The sequence below is a fragment of the Magnolia sinica genome, chromosome 17, assembly GCF_029962835.1.
Source record: "Magnolia sinica isolate HGM2019 chromosome 17, MsV1, whole genome shotgun sequence".
NCBI classification, from domain to species: Eukaryota; Viridiplantae; Streptophyta; class Magnoliopsida; order Magnoliales; family Magnoliaceae; genus Magnolia; species Magnolia sinica.
The window spans coordinates 42,241,621-42,264,489 of record NC_080589.1 but is presented as its reverse complement, the minus strand read 5'-3'; the positions used below and the strand labels follow the sequence as shown (position 1 = coordinate 42,264,489).

The window sequence follows — 22,869 nt, the reverse complement described above, 5'->3', positions numbered from 1 at the left end:
TCCTAATGCATCCTGTACGCTCGTTCTAGGGTGTTCTGAAATGGCCTAGCTATACATCCTAGAGGGGGGGGGGGGGGGGGCGAATAGGACGATGCCAAAATAAAACTTTAACAGCGGAATAAATAAAGATAGATAGCTAAATAAACTAAATCAAATCACAATGCTGAAATAAAAGCAACCTCACTAAACAAGTATTGAGAGGTTGATATGAATTCACTTCTAAGGACAACCTTACTCCATAAAAACCAAGTGTTTATAGCAGGACAACCTTATTTCTAGAATGTCCTTTGTATCAAAAACTCAAACCGGAGAGGAATAAATAAATAGAGTGGAATTGAAATAAATTGCAGGAATTTAAAACTAAATTATTACAACATTCCCACTGTGCTTGAAATGTAAATTTTACAACATTCACATCCACACAAACATTCCACAAATTTGAATGAAAAGAGATATAAAACTTAAGCAAGCATTCAAACCACAAGACAAAGAGTTATAGTGGTTCGCCTGTGTGTACACCAACTGTTCAACAATAGCCACACAGCGTTACTTCACTCCTAATATCCTCACACAGGGGATATCAGCGTTCACTATCAAAGATAGGTTTTCTAGGCTCACCCAAAACCTTCACAATTGTATTTTTCTCTGTGGGCTTACACAATTAAAAAACCCCTCTTCTGAGTTTTCCTGGCTCTCCTCAGATAACCAATACAATGAGATTTTTCTGGCAAATCCCAAAAGAAAACCAAATGAAAGTAAATTACACAAACGTAAAATACCTGAATTTCTCCTTCGTTGTAGTAGCCCAGAAGAACCAAGTTGGAGTAGAGATTTGAATGTCAAAGTTCAATGTCCAATACTCACTTTATAATGGTTCTAGGTTCTAATAGATTTTAAATTAAACCAAATTGGGCGTAGCTCTATTTGATTTTGATTTCAAGAAGACGGAATACAACAATTCCTCTTTTCAAATAAAATTGGAATATAGAAACAAAATCAAATAAGAAAAGCTAAAGAAAGAGAATATTAAATATGCATACTTAGCTTAAAATGGAGCACAAACTTATCTCTCAGAAGGCCGAATTAAATTAGCTTGAAAATCATTATTTTATTCTGAGATTTGTACTCTATTTATAGGTGAGCAAATCACGTCTTCGACTAGTCTAAAGACCTCTACGACTGGTCATAGAACCAATAGATATTTCAAAATTCAGACGCGATAAGATCTGGCGGTTTCACGACTGGTCGTAGGTTGCACATGACTTGTCAAAGCTAGCTAAATTTCAATGCTGTACATTGAGTCATAGGACTATGACTGGTCGAAGCAACAGTCGACACTATTCATATGACTAGTCGAACAGTCCAAGTCTGACAGAAAATTTTCAAATTTTGCAACAAACTTACGACTAATGCAGGAAATTCTTAGACAGGTCGAAGCAGTGCTAGGACTAGTCGAACAAAGTCCAGGACTAGTCTTAGAACCGACTAAACTCACTTATATAAAACATATGAATAATGTATCCTAAATGGCCTACTCTAAAAGTCAACCTAAGGTCAGTCATACCTCAATAGTGAAGTAAGGACATTGAAACTTAGAGACGAGTGACCTTTGAAAGTAATGAAACTTGAAGTCTTAATGTAGCTCAAACTTGAAAGCTTCTTGAGATCTTAAGGTTGAACTTGAAAGCTTCTTGAAATCTTGACTTGTGAACAGTGCTTGTCAATCAAAGCTGATCTTGAGTAGAGTATTGTTCTTCACAAATGCAAGCTTCATAACATTGTCTTTGGCACCATAAATTTGACAACAAAAAGGGGCTATAAACTATAGCACTTACAATCTCCCCCTTTGTTAAATTAGTGACAAAACACACTTCCAAGTTACATAACACAGAATATTTGATTAATGAATCATGCACCAGTTGTTATATCATGCACCAGTTGTTATCAACTGGCATATACTAACATGATCCTGCAAACCTGTAAATTAATATTCAACATAACATATAGTCCACTTCTGCACATACTACTCCCCCTGAGTAACATACAATGCTACTCCCTCCTCATAACATAATCATTAGACACATCACATCCATATCCATTCTCCTCCTTTTTGTCACAATAGGACAAAGGAAGCACAGAACAGATGGCTGAGGATAAATAAGTAAAGAGATATATGAGTGGAAACAAGACAAGATATGATTAACCAGCATAAACAGCTCACGTAATTCATAAACAGAGCTAAGTCAAAGATAGCTACAGTCTCAAAACCAGTTAAGCTAACATAAGAGTAATAAAGTTATAACAGACCAGCTAACTTAAAAGAACTAATCTGAACCTGATGAAGGAGCAGGGATGGAAGGATCAAGTTGATGTATGCCCTTATTCAAGCGCCTAAGATATTTGCGCATATACTTTAATTGTAAATCATGGGCAACAGACATATTTTCCATCTTAACATTCATATTCTCAACTTTATCTTCCAATGCATGCAGACGTGTATCAAACTCAGAAGGCTCAAAATATGGATCATTTTCAGAATCAGATCTAAGTTCTTCAAAAATATCATCCATGTTGATATCATCAGGAGGAAGATCACTAGCTTCTTCCTCATGTTCAGCTTTAGCATTGCCACCACCAACACCTTGACCAGGAAGGAAATCAAGCTTCATCTTATTGATATTAGAATTGTTATATATCAGATGATGGATAGGGGCTTCTCCAACTGGCATATCGACTAACATATGTGTATCCAACACAGTCATCAAATATCTAAAAGGAATGTCACTGTGACTAGGATGGAGTCGAAACTGAATAATGGAGTGACAAATCAAGGATGGTAGACAAATATGAGCACCGCTAGCAACAGCATGAAGGACACGAAACATGAATGAAGTTAATTCAGATTTATTACCCGATCGAGGATACAAGTTAGACACAAAGATTTTGTGAAGAACTCTGTATTTGGGTAACATATTCTTTGAGGGAAGCACATTCCCTTTACGTGTCCATTGAACATCCAAATTGCATAAATCTTTTGTGAGCATACATTTTTCAGATACTGAGGGTTTTTTAAATAAGTTATGGATAGGAATGTCTTCATCCTTCACAGGAATTTCTATAAGAGCTGAAATCAAATGACGATCAACGTTAAATGGTCCTTCTCTTGTGGCTATCTTAAAAGATAAATTTTCCATTGAAAAATCACATATGCATGCGAACATAGACTAGGCAATGGGCCAGTATGCTGGTCCACCCCAATGTAATAAGTTATCCCAACCTACAGCTTGGAGCATAGGAAGGATATTAAAAGGAGCAACATGATTAATATCAACAGAATGTTCAACAATAACGTCACGCAATCTGATGTCTTGTACATAAGATGGATCGTCCTCGGGAGCTTGAAGATGACGCTTAGTGAGAGGGGCTGATCTGGAGGAAGAAGATGGACCACGGGATGTTGTCTTTCTCCCTCTAGATGCCATTTGCAATAAGGATTTCACGGAAATAGAGAGTTGTAAAGGATTGAGAAGTGGGTTTTCTCAAATCAGATTTTACCCAAGAAAAACTCCAAATCTCAATGAAATTTGAAATAATAACTTCAAAAGAAAAATAGAAGAAATCTAGACACAAATCTACAAGAAAAATGCAAATGGAGCACTAACCTTGAAGCTTTTGAGGGAAGGGTTCGACTGGTCGTGCGTCGGCTCGTTGGAGAGAAGAAGAAATGAAGAAGAAGAAGCATTTTCCCTAAATTTTAAGCGATTCACGCGATTCAGGACTGGTCATGGATGTACACGACCGGTCATAGCACGACTGGTCGTCTATACTCACGACTGGTTGAGTATCGGCCAGAAAAACTTGATTTCCAGTAATATATACAGAATTTGAAATCTAATCAAGCAAATATATACAATATGATACAAATAGGCATAAATACTCATTTTAAAATGCACATGCCAAGATCAAATTTCATTTTGTTAAACCTGCTTTTGTCAAGCAGTTTAGTGAAAATGTTAGCACGTTGATTCTCGGTAGGGATATATTCCAAAGATATAACCTTTTCTTCTACTAATTCTCGAATATAATGAAATCTAATGTCAATGTGCTTAGTAGGAGAATGTTGAATTGGATTTTTTGAAATATTTATGGCACTGGAATTATCACAATATAATAACATAGAATCCTGTTTAATTCCATAATCACTTAGCATACGTTTAATCCAAACTAGCTGTGTACACACATTACCAGCTGCGATATATTCAGCTTTAGCTTTTGAAAGTGATATACAACTTTGTTTCTTGCTAAACCAAGAAACTAAAAAGTTTCCAATATAAAAGCAACCACCACTAGTTCATTTTCTATCATCAAGATTACCAGCCTAGTCAGCATCCGAGTACCCAGCTAATTGAACACTAGTCTCATGTGGATATCGGAGATCGAGATTAACAGTACTTGCGACATATCGCATAATCCGCTTGACAGCAATCAAGTGCGACTCTTTAGGATCAGACTGATATCTAGCGCAAATACCAACACTTAGAGCAATATCAGGTCTACTAGCAGTTAAATACAGTAAACTACCAATAATACTCTGATATAATTTCGGATCCACATTTTTACCTTTAGAATCTTTTGAGAGTTTCAAAGTTGTACTCATAGGAGTATCAAAGTTCTTACCATTCTCAAATCCAAATCTCTTAATCAAATTCAAAGCATATTTAGATTGAGAAATGAACATTCCATCAGGTTTTTACTTAACTTGTAACCCAAGGAAATAATTCAATTCCCCAACCATGCTTATTTTAAATTGAGATTTCATCAAATCTACAAACTCAATAGTCATGTCAGTACAGGTAGATCCATAAATGATATCATCAACATAAATCTGTACTATTAGAATGTGATCATTATGAGTCTTATCAACACATCCCATTTGAAAATTATGGCTTAATAGAAACTTTGTTAGTTTATTGTACCATGCCCTAGAGCTTGTTTTAAACCATAAAGTGCCTTTTTAAGGCGATACACATGATCAGCATTTTTGGAGTCTTTAAAACCCATCAGTTGTTCAACATAGACTTCCTCATACAGGTCACCATTTAAAAAAGCACTTTTCACATCCATTTGGTAAATCTTAAACTTTCTAAAACACGCAATGGATATAAAGAGTCTAATTGATTCAAGACGTGCTACTGGTGCGAAGGTTTCATCCAAATCAGTGCCTTAAATTTGAGTGTAACCTTGTACCACTAGCCTGGCCTTGTTTCTAATTATATTGCCAAGCTCATCAGACTTATTTTTAAAAATCCATTTGGTTCCAATGATGTGTTTATCTTTAGGTCTAGGTATGAGATACCAAGCATCATTTCTCACAAATTAGTTAAGTTCTTCTTGCATTGCAACAATCCAGTTTTCATCAGCAAGAGCTTCTTTTACATTAGATGGTTCTATTTGAGATGTAAAATGTACGTAATTACATATATCCTCAAGTTGTCTACGGGTACGAACACCAGTGAGAGGGTTTCTAAGAATCTGTGTGGTTGGATGATCTTTAACAATCCTCAGTTCAGAATCAGTCTGATTAGATGAAGTATCAGATTTATCAATTACTAGTACTTCATCATTATCTGAACTTGAGACTGGTGTGTTTAAGTGATCATCAATGACTACATTGATAGACTCTTGAATCACACCGGTCCTTTTATTCAGAACCCTATAAGCTCGACTATTTAAAGAGTATCCTAAAAAGATCCCTTCATCACTCTTCGTATCAAACTTTCCCAAATATTCATGATCTCGTAAAATATAGCACTTACTGCCAAAAACTCGAAAGTATTTGACAGTAGGCTTTTTATCAAACCACATTTCATAAGCCGTTTTATTATTACCTTTACTAGTGTAAACCCGGTTAATGATATAGCAAGCTGTATTGACTGCTTCAGCCCAAAGATTCTTAGAGAGCTTCATACTATTCAACATGATATTAGCTATTTCTTGAAGCACTCTATTTTTTTTTTCAATTATTCCATTTTGTTGTGGAGTTTTGGGCGCTGAGAATTCATGTAATATTCCCTGGTCACTACAGAACTTCTCAAAACCTCTATTCTCAAATTCAAATCCATGATTACTACGAATCTTACTGACTTGAGAACCTTTTTCAGTTTGAATCCTTTTGAGAACCTTTTTCACTTCTTTAAAGGTTTCTGATTTGTCCCTTAAGAAGACAACCCATGTATATCTGATAAAGTCATCTACTATTACTAAGATACATCTTTTGCCACCTCGACTTTCCTTCCTGGTAGGTCCTACAAGATCCATATGGAGAAGTTCGAGTGGTCTTGATGTGGTATTGGAATTTACCTTTTTGTGTGAGTTCCTTGTTTGTTTGCCAATCTGGCATTCACCACATATTTTATCTAACTTTTGTAGTTTGGGTAGACCTCTTATAAGTTCTTGTTTGCTCAATCTATATAGATTTCGGTAGTGTACATGTCCAAGACATTTGTGCCACAAATCAGTCTCGTCTGTATGGACCATGTAACATGATTGATTAGATGAGTTGGATTCACTAATAATATAGCAGTTTTCAAATGTTCTACATCCAGTTAGTATTACTGAGCCCTTGTTATTTAGAATCTCACAACATTGATTGGAAAACTGAACACTATGGTTATTATCACAAATTTGTGATATGCTTAGAATATTATGTTTCAGTCCTTCAACATACAAAACATTTTTAAACAAAGGAAGGTTATAGAGTTGAATCGTACCTTGGCCCATAATCTTGCAATTTCTTCCATCACCAAAAGTAATTGACCCATCGGTCATATCTTTAAGATCGGTGAATAAAGCCTTGTAGCCTGTCATATGCCTGGAGCATCCACTATCTAGGTACCACTTTGAATGGCTTGTTGCTTTGAAAGCGGTGTGGGCAACCAAGTAGGTAACCTTAGGAACCTATTTCAGAATTATTTTGGGTTTAGGAGTATAGTTGGTCTTCTTCTGTTTGTTGTTATAAGAATGACCTACTGAGTTAGATTTTAAGAGCTCCTTGAGTAAATCCACTATCTTTTCAGCTAGTGGGTTTCTGTTCTGATTTTTGAAGTTGACATAGCTACCTTTAGGTTTTTGAAAAGCTTTTGAATTTTTAGAAAAACCTTGACTAGTATTTTTCCCTTTTGAGTTAGAGGACTCTCCTTTCACAAACATAGGAGGAGTATTCTTTTATTTAGGAGAAACATTTTTATCGTAGCCCAACCCTTATCTGTCGCCACATTTTCTAGATCTAGATAAAAGTTTTTCTAACTTTGGATCTCCTTGGACATACCTCCATGTATTCTTTAAACTCAGAAGAGAAGATACTTCATTTCTAAGTTTCTCATTTTCAGATTTCAGATTTTCAATCAGGGAGGTTTTGAATTCTAAATCGCATTTTAATTTTTCAAAACAATCTGAAATTTGAGATTTTTATAAATTAAGAGATTCAAAACATTCTTTGAGTTTAAAAAACTTTTCTTTTTTAAGTTTAAGTTTGACAGCAATTTTACAACTTTCCTTGTATAAGGCATTGTAAACATCTTGAAGATCATCTTCATTTCATAATCACTATTCAGATTTTCTTCGCTAGTTGAATCATCATGATTTGAAAAAGTGAATTTGGCTAGAGTTATAAGGGCTTTAACTTCACTGCCCGACTCGATTTCAGAATCTTCTGATTCAAAAGAAGCTTCAGAATCAGATGATTCATCCCAAGCAGCCAACATACCCTTCCTTTTGGGTTGGTCCTTTTTAGGACACTTGTTTGCTAAATGCCCATATTCTTAGGAGTTGTAACATTCACTATCTTTCAAAGACTTCCAAGTTTTAGATTTGGATTTTGATCTTTTCTTATCATTTGATTTTTGAAAATCAACCCGCTTTTTACTCTTGAAAATCTTGTAAAACTTTTTCGCTAAAAGAGTCATATCATCTTCAGAATCAAAGTTGTCTTTAGAAGATTTAAGATTGATAGATTTATTTTTAAGAGCTTTAAAATTTAACTCATAGGTTTATAAAGAACCAACTAGTTCTTCTACCCTCATATTATCCGTATCAAGAAGTTCCTGGATGCGGTTACCTTAGAGTTGAACCGTTCAGGAAGTGAGTGTAGTATCTTTGCACACACTTTACTTTCTGAGATTTTATTACCAAGACCCCACATTGAGTTTACAATGTCATTTAATCTTATGTAAAAGTCCATAAACATTTCATTTTCCTCCATATGAATTTCTTCAAATTTGGTTGTGAGTTGGACTTTAGATTTTTTGACAATTGTAGTCCCTTCATGTGTCATTTCTAACATATCCCAGGCTTGCTTTGCAGTGTCACAGGATATGATTCTTTTGAACTCATCCGGTGATAGTGCGTAAGTGATTGCATTTAGTGCTTTTGCATTGGCACTACTCTCATTTTTCTGAAGGGTGGTCCGTGAGAAATATGGTGTTACTCTCATTGATTTTGAACCATTGATACCAGTCACTTCAGTGGTAGGTGGGTTCTATTCAGTCACTGTGGCTTGCCACACACTCTCATCCATTGATTTAAGAAAGATCCTCATCCTGGCTTTCTAATAAGCATAATTGGAGCCATCAAAGGGTGGAGGCCTAGTGACTGATAGGTTATCAAAATTTGACATCTTTTTAAATAGCTTAGATCGTTAGCTTAGGAAATAAATCCAAATAAAAAGCAATAAGAGCGAGCTATTAAGCTCTGATACCACTTGAAATGGCCTAGCTATACGTCCTAAAGGGGGGTGAATAGGATGATGCTAAAATAAAACTTTAACAGCGGAATAAATAAAGATAGATAGCTAAATAAACTAAATCAAATCACAATGCTGAAATAAAAGCAACCTCACTAAACAAGTATTGAGAGGTTGATACGAATTCAGTTCTAAGGACAACCTTACACCATAAAAACCAAGGGTTTATGGCAGGACAACCCTATTTCTAGAACATCCTTTGTATCAAAAACTCAAACCGGAGAGGAATAAATAAATAGAGTGGAATTGAAATAAATTACAGGAATTTAAAACTAAATTATTACAACATTCCCACTGTGCTTGAAATGTAAATTTTACAACATTCACATCCACACATACATTCCACAAATTTGAATGAAAAGAGATATAAAACTTAAGCAAGCATTCAAACCATATGACAAAGAGTTATAGTAGTTCGCTTGTGTGTACACCAATTGTTCGACAATAGCCACACAGCGTTACTTCACTCCTAATATCCTCACACAGGGGATATCAGCGTTCACTATCAAAGATAGGTTTTCCAGGTTCACCCAAAACCTTCACAATTGTATTTTTCTCTAGGCTTACACAATTAAAAAAACCCCTCTTCTGAGTTTTCCTGGCTCTCCTCAGATAACCAATACAATGAGATTTTTCTAGCAAATCCCAAAAGAAAACCAAATGAAAGTAAATTACACAAAGATAAAATTCCTGAATTTCTCCTTCGTTATAGCAGCCCAGAAGAACCAAGTTGGAGTAGAGATTTGAATGTCAAAGTTCAATGTCCAATACTCGCTTTATAATGGTTCTAAGTTCTAATAGATTTAAATTAAACAAAATTGGGCGTAGCTCTATTTGATTTTGATTCCAAGAAGATGGAATACAGCAATTCTGCTTTTCAAATAAGATTGGAATATAGAAACAAAATCAAATAAGAAAAGCTAAAGAAAGAGAATATTAAATACGCACACTTAGCTTAAAATGGAGCACAAACTTATCTCTTAGAAGGCCGAATTAAATTAGCATGACAATCATTATTTTATTCTTAGTTTCGTACTCTATTTATAGGTGAGCAAATCACGTCTTCGACTAGTCTAAAGACCTCTATAACTGGTCATAGAACTAACAGATATTTAAAAATTTAGGTGCGATAAGATCTGGCGGTTTCATGACTGGTCATAGGTGATCTATGACTGGTCATAGGTCTCCTTCGACTGGTCGTAGGTTGCACACGACTAGTCGAAGCTAGTCGAATTTCAACGCTATACATTGAGTCATAGGATTACGACTGGTCGAAGCAACAGTCGACACTATTCATATGACTAGTCGAACAGTCCCTAAGACTAGCCGAAGCCTAACAGAAAATTTTTAAATTTTGCAACAAACTTACGACTGATCTAAGAAATTCTTAGACAGGTCAAAGCAGTGCTAGGACTAGTTGAACAAAGTCCAGGACTAGTCTTAGAACCGACTAAACTCACTTATATAAAACATATGAATTATGTATCCTAAATGGCCTACTCTAAAGGTCAACCTATGGTTAGTCATACCTCAATAGTGAAGTAAGGACATTGAAACTTAGAGACGAGTGACCTTTGAAAGTAATGAAGCTTGAATTCTTGATGTAGCTCAAACTTGAAAGCTTCTTGAGATCTTGACTTATGAACAATGCTTGTCAATCAAAACTGATCTTGAGTAGAGCATTGTTCTTCACAAATGCAAGCTTCATAACATTGTCTTTGGCACCACAAATTTGACTATAAAAAGGGGCTATAAACTATAACACTTACACGTTCAAAAACTCCCTCAGTTTTGATCACTATTTCTCGCTGGAAGTACTACAAACGCGAGAAATAGCATTCGCAACTATAAATCTCGCGAACCATTGAGATTTTAATCTCATTTGTCCAAAATATAGGTCCCACAAGCCCTTAGGGACCAATCCAGACTATCCATACGTATTAGATCATAAGATCATCCAGCCAACGTGAAAATGCTGTGGCCTGGGACCCATCTTCCCTAATCGGCTAGGAAAAACCGCATTCAGAAATAGTGACCTTCTCCCTAATCCGAGCTGTCTATCATGTGGCCCACCCCATCTAAAGTCCATCAAGGACAATTTCAAAGGCTCATACACACGGCCAGATGCGTGGGAGAACCTTGATGGTGAGTTTTCTCGGCCTTCTTAAGCTAAGAACGTGCTAATCCCTACGATTAGCTATGGAAATGTCTAGAAAAGGAAAAGGGCTATAAATATCTGGGTATTAGGGCATTTTTCAAGGAAAGTAAAGAAAGAAACAATAAGAGAAAGAGGGAGAGAGAGGTGTCGCTGCCGCATTGTGTTGGGTCAGCTCAGTTCGAGTTGCGGCCGAGTCCAGCTTCCCATATGAATCTTCCATCAAAGGGAGAGAGTGAAGTAGAAGGAAGAAAAGAAAGATGAAAATTCAAAGAGAATGAAAGCAGAGGGAAGAAGATAGAAAATGAGAGAGAGAGAGAGAGAGAGAGAGAGAGAGAGAGAGTTGAGTGCAGGGCTGCTGCTACCATGCCGCACCAAGACTCGGCTCGAATTTGCCGAGTTTGGGAAGAATCTGAGTCGAGTCCAGTTGCTGGACATTCGCAGTAGCGAAGCAAGAGGTGGAAAGAAAGAAAGGGAAAGAGAAAAGAAAGGGAGAGGAGAAGAAGGATAAGAGAGAGAAAGGAATGGTAGGGAGAGGAAGCTGTCAGACTGATTCGACTCACCAAGTTGTCGGGTGAGTTAGGTTGAGTTTGGCTAAGTCCGGCTGACTATTGGACGTTTCGATAGGGAGAGACAGAAAACTCGAGAAAGGGAAGGAAGGAAGTATAGAAAGGGAAAGAAAGAAGAAGAAAGAGAGGGTGAGAGAGTTGCGGGTTACCTAGTTAAATCGAGTTGACTTAGTTGGACCTTTCCCAAATGTTCCACATTTAGTTCCTTGGTCAAGCAACGCTTGAATCCATGCAAGTTCAAATTCATAAAGTGAGGAACATCCCCCATTTCTTCTTTCATTCATATATTTCCATGTTAGCTTAAACCTCAAATGTAAAGAATTTTAGAGAATTATAAGTATTAATTTTGATTTGTGTTGAGATTTATGAAGTAATTCTTTTTAATCCCTATTGCCCAAGTTTTATAACCATATGTATGTAATGTTGCTTTATGATTTCCATGCCACATCTATGATTGTTTGTCTACAGGTACTCTTCTACTAGTCATGATGTGAAGTAGGAATTTCCATGCTAATTTAGTTATAAATTGCATAGTGAAGATTTGCCTCCATTATCCTTAACTTCCAACATTAGTTGGCTCTAACATATGGGGTGTCCCTTTTAATGAAGGTAGAAGGAACTCTTAAACAATTTAAATGATATCAATCCATTGAGATTTATATGTCACCTTGTTGAAGGAATCCCTCTTGGCCTTCTACGTCCATTGATTTCCTATTTAGATAAATTGTCTTGATGAATAAATTGTAGATTATAGGGAATGTAGACTCATCAATGCTATTGATACTCCATTTTTGATAAGCCTTGACAATTTAAATCTATTAGTGTTATATATAATATTTAATATTCTGATTTTAGATTTATTTCTACCATACGTACCTTAAGAACAATAAAAACATGAATTCATTCCTATGTTGCATTGATAAGCATCAGGAAATGCTTTATTCCTTATTTCTCAAACCTTAAATTCAATAACCAGAATTTAGTTTTGTATTCCATATGTCATATTAGTAATTGCCCGATTATATTCATATTTCAATTAGTAATGACAAGAGTTCTGAAGTTTCAGTTCATTCTATCTTACAAATTGTACAATGAAATTATGTATGAAATGTTATTTTCTATAAGAAAAGTAGCTTGAACTTATCAGCAATTAATCATAGTTGACGTGTCACATTTATGGGCCCGCATTTGGACCTAGAGAAATTAAAAAAGATTTATGATGAGCTCATGTTTGGATGTTTGATATCTTATTAAAATACCTTAAGCTTTGATGATGTTTGTGAGAGCAATCTTGTTAATCCTAAGGAATGTACATGGGTATCACGGTGCATAACATCCATGCATGACATTTGAGCTTTATCAGGTGCTTGATATAAGTCACGTTCTGTTAAGTTACTAAGAGTTTTATTACTTTAGTTAAACCCTTAGATTATGTGCATTCATACCACTATGGGCTGTTATCTTTACATGAGGCTTTTTGGGGATTTTAGGACCTCCTCAGGCGTATCCTGAATATTTTTCCAAGAGGTCTGACATCCTTGGGCACATTCACTTACATAGCCTTTTCTAGGTAGTTAATCTACCGTGGGCGGTCTTTTCTTTTGACAGCTGGATGTGCATCCCCAGATTTGTGACTTGAGCATACATTCATGCATGTATTCATATGATTGCCTTCATTATGATATTACCGTCTTATGAAATGAAAATGCTAGTTTAATCTATATTGGAATGATTTGATATGCTTGAATCTTTGAGGGAAGTTCCCACTAAGTTTTCACTCATCTAATCATGCGGTTGCACCAAATAGACGCAGGTTTGATGACAAGTGAAGACCCCTATGATGGGATCCCAGGGACAACTGAAGTGAAGCTTGACGAGGAGAACCTTCGTACCAATGTTGTTGAGCCATTGGAGCTCAATTGATACTCTAGGATTTACTCACTTTTGTACTTCAGATTTTGTATTTTACTGGAATTGTAATAATAAATCCCCTACTGTGAGATTTTATTTTCTTTCCTTTACTTGTATTGAACTCCCTTGTTATTTCTCATAATATGCTTAGCTTACGTAGCAGTTACCTCACTTTGTGTCATGAGAATTACCATTTATTAGTTGTATGATGGTCCATTTTATAATGTAATACTCGGGTCTCAATGAGGAGTGGCTATCCTCGGGTTATGAGAACCAGGGTGTTACATAAGAATAAGCTAATGTCTTAAAGGGGGGTGAGTAGGACTTTTTAGTATTTTGTGACAATTTAAAATCCTATCACCCTAATCCTAAAAGTAAGTATGCATCAGGATTACTACAGAGTAACCCTATTGTCTTCTAAGCTTGGTAGAGGATCCAATCATAAATCTATTTGAGAGATAAACAATATGCAAATCAGTTTATGATGGATGTGACTATGTGTGTGAGGTGTGATCTCAGATAATCAAGTATGAAAGTACTTAAGGAAATCACATAAGTAATGGAAGGCAATAACAATCACAAACATAGCCATTTTTATAGTGGTTCGACTACTTGTCTACTCCACTTCCGGCGGATGCACTCAACCCTTGAGTGTTCCGGATCTCACTAAAGGAGGTTTCACAACAGGTTCACCTCAAACTGGAGGTTTTAAATTAGGTTCACCTCTAACTATACAACTTACACTTAGGCTAACACGACGTGTCTACATGACATAGTTTATGCTCCATGAGCAAGGGTCAACACACAACACCCGACTTTTAGGCCCCACTGGCCAAGGATCCACACAAGGAACCTAACGGAGGTTTCACAACAGGTTCACCTCTAACTGAAGGTTTTAAATAGATCCACCTCTAACTAGTTTATGCTCTCCACAGAGCAAGGGTCAACACAAAGCACCCCCATGTACACTCCCGCCAAAGGCCTCCTATGAGGACTTGCAAGGGGTGAGAAACACAAGGAATAATCACAAGGGTCCTTTGGACTCTAATGACTTACAAAAAAATAGATGAGCCCCATTCAACGCGTTGTCATAGATCTCCTCCTTTGTTGACGAAGAATCTTTTGCTTCCTTCAACCACAACTTAGAAGATGTACCAATACATGGCAACGGGTTGGGTCAAGGTTATGATGGAATCCTACTCTATTAAATATTTTTCTATAAGGGAGATAGAGCGATTCCAGTCATCTATACATTCAAGGCATCCCAACTTAATGATTTGCCACTAAGGCGGTAGTTGCAGGATCCTTGAATGCAAAAGTTCATTCCCCAATCCACTCTATTGAATGTCAATGATGAGGGTAGATTGGAAGATGAACTTCCATAAGAGAAAAGGCTTAGGGTATAAGATGTAAGGTTAAACACTCAAAAGAACTCTCTATTTTCTCTATCAAACAACCAAGGGTAAGCTCTCATTAAATAGGCAAAAGGTTCCAATGAAAATAAAACGGTCACATTTTTGAAAGAGTTCAATATGATCGAGAAGGGTCGATATCATTGAGCGTATACTCTCGATAGCATTGACTGGCCGCTCGATGACATGAACTCAAATGTCAAACACTTTTAAAACCTTTTGCCAGCTGGTCGAGGAAATCAAACGTGTGTCGATGTCATCGAATTTCGAACTCTAATTTCATCGACACGAGGTTCGATTCCTCGACATTTGAAAATGTAAGAGACTTGCCTTTAAAGATTTTAAGGTAAAAGATATGATCAAGCATCACTCGATATCATCAGAATTTGAATATCAATGATATCAAGGGAAGTGTCAATTCATTGATAATTTTAAGGAATTTTCCTATAAGATTGCTGGACAGATTGTGTCCACATTCGATGACATCGACCATGCCTTGATATGATCGATATTTGAATATCGATTTTATCGAGTGACCCTCGATCTGAGAAAAACAACCTAAAAAACTTTCTGGATAGAAATATGTCCTAATTCGATATCATCGAAGGGCTTCTGATATCATCGATATTTGAATTCTGAGGATATTAAGGAGTTCTTCGATATATCAAGGATTACATGATTTGCCTTAATAGAACATGGATACAACAGACCTGATGTTGATTTTATCAAGTCTATTTGATGGACTCGAGATTCAAATTTTGATGATATCGAACCCTTCATCGATACAATGATAATTCTATCCAGAGATTTTTTTGGTTGCTGGACATCTTATGTCCTCATTCCGATAATATCGAGTGAGATTTGAGGACATCGATAATAAGGTTCAATTTTATCGAACCATATATCAATAAATCGACAAAGGTAGAAAACTTAAAGATTTTCTTGAAGTTTTGAAAAAGTTTTCTAATAAAAAATCTAAGATGTTCTTTCCAATTTTTAAGGGTTTTAATTACCTGGTGTTTTGGGACATGGGATGTGAGGCTAAAATTTACCTATGGCGAGTTCGAGCACACATCCTATTGAGACAGTCGCTTGATCAATCTTCCTATGGGGCTCCTCTGTCTAGCTGACTCAACGCTTATGCTAATTGACAAACCAAGGCACTTTCAGCTGGATGATCCTTGAATGCGGAAGTTCATTCCTCAATCCACTTTATTGAATATCAATGATGAGGGTGGATTGGAGGATGAACTCCCATGAGAGAAAAGAGCTTTAGGGTAGGTGATTTGAATTAAACTCATAAAAGCTCTATCTATCTTCTCTCAACTACAACCTAAGGCAAGCTCCCATTAAATAGGCAAAAAGATCCAACAGAAATAAAACAGTCATATTTTTGACAAAGTTCAATATCATCGAGCGTATACTCTTAATAACATTGAATGGCTGCTCGATGACACAAACTTCATCTGTCAAATGCTTTTGAATCTTTCTGCCAATAGATCAAGGATATCAAAGCTACTTCGATGTAATCGAATTTCGAACTCCGATTTCATCGACCTATGGTTTGATTCCTCGACATTTAAAAACATGAGAGCAAACTTGCCTTAAAAATTTAGCAGGTTTTGATGTGATCGAGCATCCCTCGATATCATCTGATTTTGAATATCAATGATATCAATACCAGTTTTGATATATCTATCTTTTTAAAGAATTTTCCTATAAACTCGTTCGACAGTGTGTCCTATTTCGATGACATCGACATGGTCTCGATATGATTGATATTTAAATATCGATATCATCGGGTGATCTTCGATATTTAAAAGAATTTACCTGAAAGCTTGTTGGTCAGATTTGAGTCCCAATCCGATATCATCGAAGGTCCATCGATATTTGAATTTTAAAGATATCGAGACTCTCTTCGAGACATCGATAATCACATATTTTTCCTTAGTTGTTTTCTGGACACAAACTGACTAGATGCTAATTTTATCGAGCGGTTTCGATGAACTCAATATTCGAATGTCGATGAGATCGATCCTGCCATCGATTCTTTGATAATTCAGCCCAAGGTTCAATTTGGTTGCTGGACATTTGAAGTCCTCATTTCGATAACATTGAGTGAGTATCGAGGGCATTGATAACAGAGTCCAATTTCAATGAGGCACTTATCGATAAATCGACAAAAGCTGAAAACTAAAAGATTTTCCTGATTTTGCAAAACAGTTTCACACCTTAAACCCTATGTTGTTCTAACCATTTTTAAGGGTTTTATATACCTGGTGTTTTGGGATATAGGATATGAGGCTAAGTTTTACCTTTGACGAGTTTGAGGCACACATCCAATTGAGGCAGATGCTTGAATGATCTTCCTATGGGGTTCTCTTGTCTAGCTGACTTAATACTCAAGCTAATTGACAAACCAGGGTACTTTCAATCTCCCTCTTTGTCAAGTACGTGACAAAACACCTGAAATCCTAAAACAACATCTAAACCAACACCCTAAATTGTGTGTATATGAACTTTATACAATTTTAAAAATATGCTATTGAGTTCACACAACATTCAGTAGTAGCTGCTTCCCCTAATACCTGCACCATCATGGATACATAGAGACACATAATTTTCTTCCTATGTTGAGATTTGTTCTCCCCCTTTTTGTTAGTCATTGTCAAAGGGTAATATCTCAATAGAAGTTGACTGAAGTTAAGTCATGGGAGAATTAATAGGGACCCAGATAATTCCATTCATAACAGATAATGACATCTAGATGCTCATGGAAACCATCCACGCATATTAGTGTAAAGAAGAGATGTAAGTTCTCAAAAAAAAAATAACAGTATAACTTCAAATGACAGAATTCACAATCCAAGTCTCAATCTTTAAAGAATATTTGGGAGAAAGCAGTCACAATTTATATTAACATTCCACATAAATTAAGGCATGATTTAGAGCAGATAGACATGACAGTAAGTATATATAAATTATCAACCTCCCATCAAAATATCCAAAATAAAAACTGCCCAAGCTTGGTAGTATTTTAGCATCCATCCCAATCCAACCCAACCAAATATCTAGCCCAACCATGGGCTTACCAAAAGACAAGTATTTTCCTCATGTAGAGGATATCCATAAACCACAAACAACAACTTGTTAGACTTTTCATGTTAGCTATCCACCACATACACACAGAAAAATGTAGGGCATTCAAAAAGATACCCATGCCCATACGTGCAGATAAGTAGTCAGTGTATGTGGTGGTAGGCAAGCTATTGACTCTAAGGTGCTGTTGCTGATGAGGATGGCGCCATATCATCTCGACGGCATGTCAGCAGATCAACAAGTTGCTGGACTGTGTGCTGTACACCAGACACCATTTTCTCCAATGCCGAGAATCATGCATCATGTCTCTCCATCTTATCCTCTATTCGAGCCAATCCACGTTGCGTCACCCTGACCCTATCTTGATGAAATTTGAAGCGTTGGGTCTGAGCGGAATTAGTCGGAGCTAGAACTTGTTAAGGGTCTTGTGGATCTCCTCCTGGTGGGACTGCTCGTTCTCCCATCTCCCCTTCTCCATGAATTTCTTCCTCAGGTTGGCCTTCTATATATGCATCAAATTTAAGGTCCAGCTTTCAAATATTGACCCTGTTGAAATGCTGTAAAGGACGCTTAGGATCGTCTGTTGGAGGAAGACCGATTGTGTTGCATATCACATGAATTATGTGAGGAAAGGGCAATTGGACTTCTTGGGATGTGTGGATGACACTAGCCAATTGGTGAAGAATCAAAGTAGGTAAACATAGCTTGATTCCAGTGGCAATGCAGTACATAATCATGATGATGAACCCGGTAAGATCTGCTCGATTTGGTCCTTGAGGGTAAGCGTTGAAGCAGAATATTTCGTGTAGTACTCGGTATGTAGGGTGCATATATTTAGCTTTCAATGCATTCCCTTGGTGCCATGGGATATCTCTGTCTTGACACAGGAATTTTGTGAGTGTAGACTGAGTGATTGGGTTCTCAAGGTCAAGATCAGACAACCTGACTGGAGACAAAGTCAGACCAAAAATGCTAGCAATAGATTCCACAGTGATGTCAACGCTATCATCCCCAACTATGACAGTAATGGATGGTGGATCTAGGACTGGAGAATGACAGTATGTAAGAAAACGGTATGTCTGCTCATCATGACATGGGCCATCGAAATCAAGAAGGGGCAGCCAGTCGATCGCATCCAACAAAGGTTTCACATTCTAGGGTTTGATGCATTCCCTGTCAATTCTACGTTCATACACTAAGCGTCTCCCTGCGTATTTTTTAAGAATATGCAGAGGAGGATCCACAACAGTATGTGGGGATGCTGGTGCAGTAGTAGGATCCTCACCACATGCCATTTGTCTGCTCCGTTGGTGTGTGGAGGACCTCTAGACTAGTGCCTTAGCCCTTTTCTTTGGGGCAAGAGTTTTCTGCTTGGTGGGTCTAGAAGATTCCCCAATAATAGGTGCTTTCCCTTTGTCTTTACTCATTCGAGAAAAAAATGACAGAGGGAAGAGTTTAGACAAGCTCCCATTAAATAAGCAAAAAGATCTAACGGAAATAAAACAGTCATAATTTTTACAGAGTTTGATATCATCGAGCTTGGTTCGATATCATCGAGCGTATACTCTCGATAACATCGAATGGCCACTCGATGACATAAACTTCATCTGTCAAATGCTTTTGAATCTTTTTACCAATAGATCAAGGATATCGAAGCTGCTTTGATGCCATCGAATTTTGAACTCCAATTTCATCGACCCATGGTTTGATTCCTCGACATATAAAAACATGAGAGCAAACTTGCCTTAGAAATTTTAACAGATTTTGATATGATCAAGCATCCCTCGATATCATTTGATTTTGAATATCGATGATATCAATACCATTTTCAATATATTGATCTTTTCAAAGATTTTTCCTATAAAGTCATTGGACAGTTTGTGTCTTATTTTGATGACATCGACATGGTCTCGATATGATAGATATTTGAATATCGATATCATTAGATGATCTTTGATACTTAAAAGAATTTACCTGAAAGCTTGCTGGTCAAATTTGAGTCCCAATCCAATATCATCGAAGGTCCATCGATATCATCGATATTTGAATTTTGAATATATCGAGACTGTCTTTGAGACATCGATATTCACATATTTTTCCTTAACTGTTTTCTAGACACAAACTGACTAGATGATAATTTTATCGAGCCATTTCGATGAAATCGATATTCGAATGTCGATGAGATCGATCCTACCATCGATTCATTGATAATTCAGCCCAAGGTTCATTTTGGATGCTGGACATCTGAAGTCCTCATTTCGATAACATCGAATGAGTATTGAGGACATCGATAAAAGAGTCCAATTTCTTCAAGGCACTTATTGATAAATCGACAAAGGCTGAAAACTTAGAGATTTTCCTGATTTTGCAAAACAGTTTTCACACCTTAAACCTTATTTTGTTCTAACCATTTTTAAGGGTTTTATATACCTGGTGTTTTGGGATCTGGGATGTGTGGCTAAGTTTACCATTGATGAGTTCGAAGCACATATCTAGTTGAGGCAGACGCTTGAATGATCTTCCTATGGGGTTCTCTTGTCTGGCTGACTCATCACTCACGCTAATTGACAAACCAGGGCACTTTCACGTTTAACTTCCACTTTACCGCACACAGATCTTTTAGGAATTCGGTGTAAGATGGAAACTGTTTAATTTCATCCAACAAGGGGGTGTTGATCTTGACTTGTTGAAAAACTTCTAGAATATTTTGACTCTCACTTAGCCTTTTTGATGTGATGAGACGTTGGGGAAATGGGGCCACGAGGTTGTATCCCTACATTGGATCTTTATCATATGTAGCATTGCTAGATTCACCACCCTTTGAATTTTTGGATTCCTTAGGTTTCTCAACTTTCCTTGGAATCTCTCTGTCTATTTCATTTCTAGTTTCCAAAGTGGTGATGGTCTTAACATGTTCCAGATGCTGAGTTGAAGAGTTGAGATCACATATCTCACATTGTCTTGTTGGGGTAGGTTACGGTTGGGCCAAAAGGATCCCAGTCTCCCTAATATTCAGTTGTGTCTCAAGTCTTGCAACCATAGTTCTAAGCTCATTCATAGCCTATAGTTGCTCTTGTTTAAATGCATCTAATGTATCTTCAAGGGTTCTCCTTAGTGGAAGTCCACTAAATGGCCCTTGTGGATAATTAGTTACATTTGTAGTTGGTTCATTTCCCCAATTAATGTTCCACTCATTGGGAGTGTGCGTATCAGAATTTGGTGCATTAAGTGGTCATTGATATGCGTTTGTAGTTTCTGCTTGAACGTGAAACACCTCTTGAAAAGCTGGGATTGTAAAACAATATTTGATTAGGTGTACCTCGTTCTCACAAATTCCACATACGGATTCGATGACCGCTTTGGGCTAAGTTGATTCCTTCCTAGATTTCAAGTCCTCAATTTTTTATGCAAGAATTACCAATTGTACATTAATATCATCCTCCTTCTTAGGTACATGTATTCCCATCTCTCTTGGCATTTCCTTGGGAGTACTAGCTTGGTTTGATGTGTCCCATGATTGAGTGTTTTCAGCTAGCATGTCAAAATAATCCCATGCGTCTTTTGGTTTCTTATCCATGAACTCGCCATTACACATCATCTGTATGAATTGGTGCATGTTTAGATTGAGTCCGTCATAAAAAAAGATGAATTTTCCACCAAGTTTCATAACCATGGTGTGGGCAGGTGAGAAGTAAGTCCTTGAACCATTCCCAACATTAAAGGAAAGTCTCATTATTTTTTTGGGAGAAGTTCATTATTTCCCATCTGAGAGCATTGGTTTTATGAGTCAGGAAGAACTTTTTAAGGAACTCTTGGCTCATATTTGCCCATGTGCCAATGGATCTAGGCCTTAATGAATGAAACCATAATTTGGCCTTTTCTTTTAAAGAGAATGGAAATAATTTAAGGCTAATTGTATCAGAAGGAACATCATTAAAATGTATGGTTGCAACAATCTCTTCGAATTCTTTAATATGCGTATATGGATTTTCTGAAACAAGTCTATGGAACTTAGGAAGTAATTGAATTATCTTAGGTTTGAAGTTCACGTTTCCTGTATTGATTGGAAGAATTATGCAGGAAGGTGAACTTGTTCTCACCAGTTGTAAATAATCTCGTAAAGTTCGAATCGGGGGAACTCAATACACTTCATTCTCATCACGCACCTTCCTAATAGGTGGTGTGTGATACATAGGGTCTTCATCAATCAGATGTTCTTGAGTCATTCTCTTAGTTGATATTTCAAAATTTGTGAGGATTTTCTAACTTGTCAATCGATTTTTTAACTAAAACTCCTTTTCTCAAAGATCTCAAAGTATGGTTCCTTACCCGCGAGAGCATGAACCACACCAAATTTTAATTTTATTTTCTAATTCCTACAGCAAGTATGGAAAATTAAGGGGAGGGAAGAAGTTAGAAAGAAGTTACCAGATTGGAAGGTTCTATGTTAGGATCCTGAAAAAAAAAAGTCAGTTTCTAAAAACAGAAATTCTAAAGTTAGAAAGTTTCTAAAAATAAAAATAGAAAGATGAGTTAGTTTCTAAATTAGAAAATAGAAAAGTCCTAACCTCAAAATAGAATACAAAAAACCCTAATCTTAATCTAATTCCAAAACTAGCTAATCCCAGAAAGATGCAACTGTTAGTCTGTAAGTACTATGGTTTCATGCTCCTTTGATTGTCAAATTTTGTAGTGGTAAAACCTCAATCTGTGTCTTGTGTAGCACATTGATATATATGTTCAAGGTAATGCTCACATGTATAAGGACAATGCTTCAAGTTAAGAAGAAAGATCTACTTCAAGAATTGTAAGATCAAGTACATTGTTCTCTTCTGTAAGCTTCAAAGCTCAGTGGTTTTAAAACTACATCGAAAGATGAGATCTTGTTCAAGACTCAAGGTGAAGTACAACTCAAGAACTACG

At 36.6% G+C, this 22,869-nt stretch overlaps 1 non-coding gene across 1 annotated transcript; it reads left to right on the top strand.

Annotated features, from left to right (window-relative positions):
- Positions 1-21,612: 21,612 nt before the first annotated feature.
- LOC131232052 (small nucleolar RNA R71) lies at positions 21,613-21,719 on the top strand. The gene has a single exon (XR_009164657.1). It is a non-coding gene; the product is annotated as a small nucleolar RNA R71 (small nucleolar RNA).
- Positions 21,720-22,869: the final 1,150 nt, after the last annotated feature.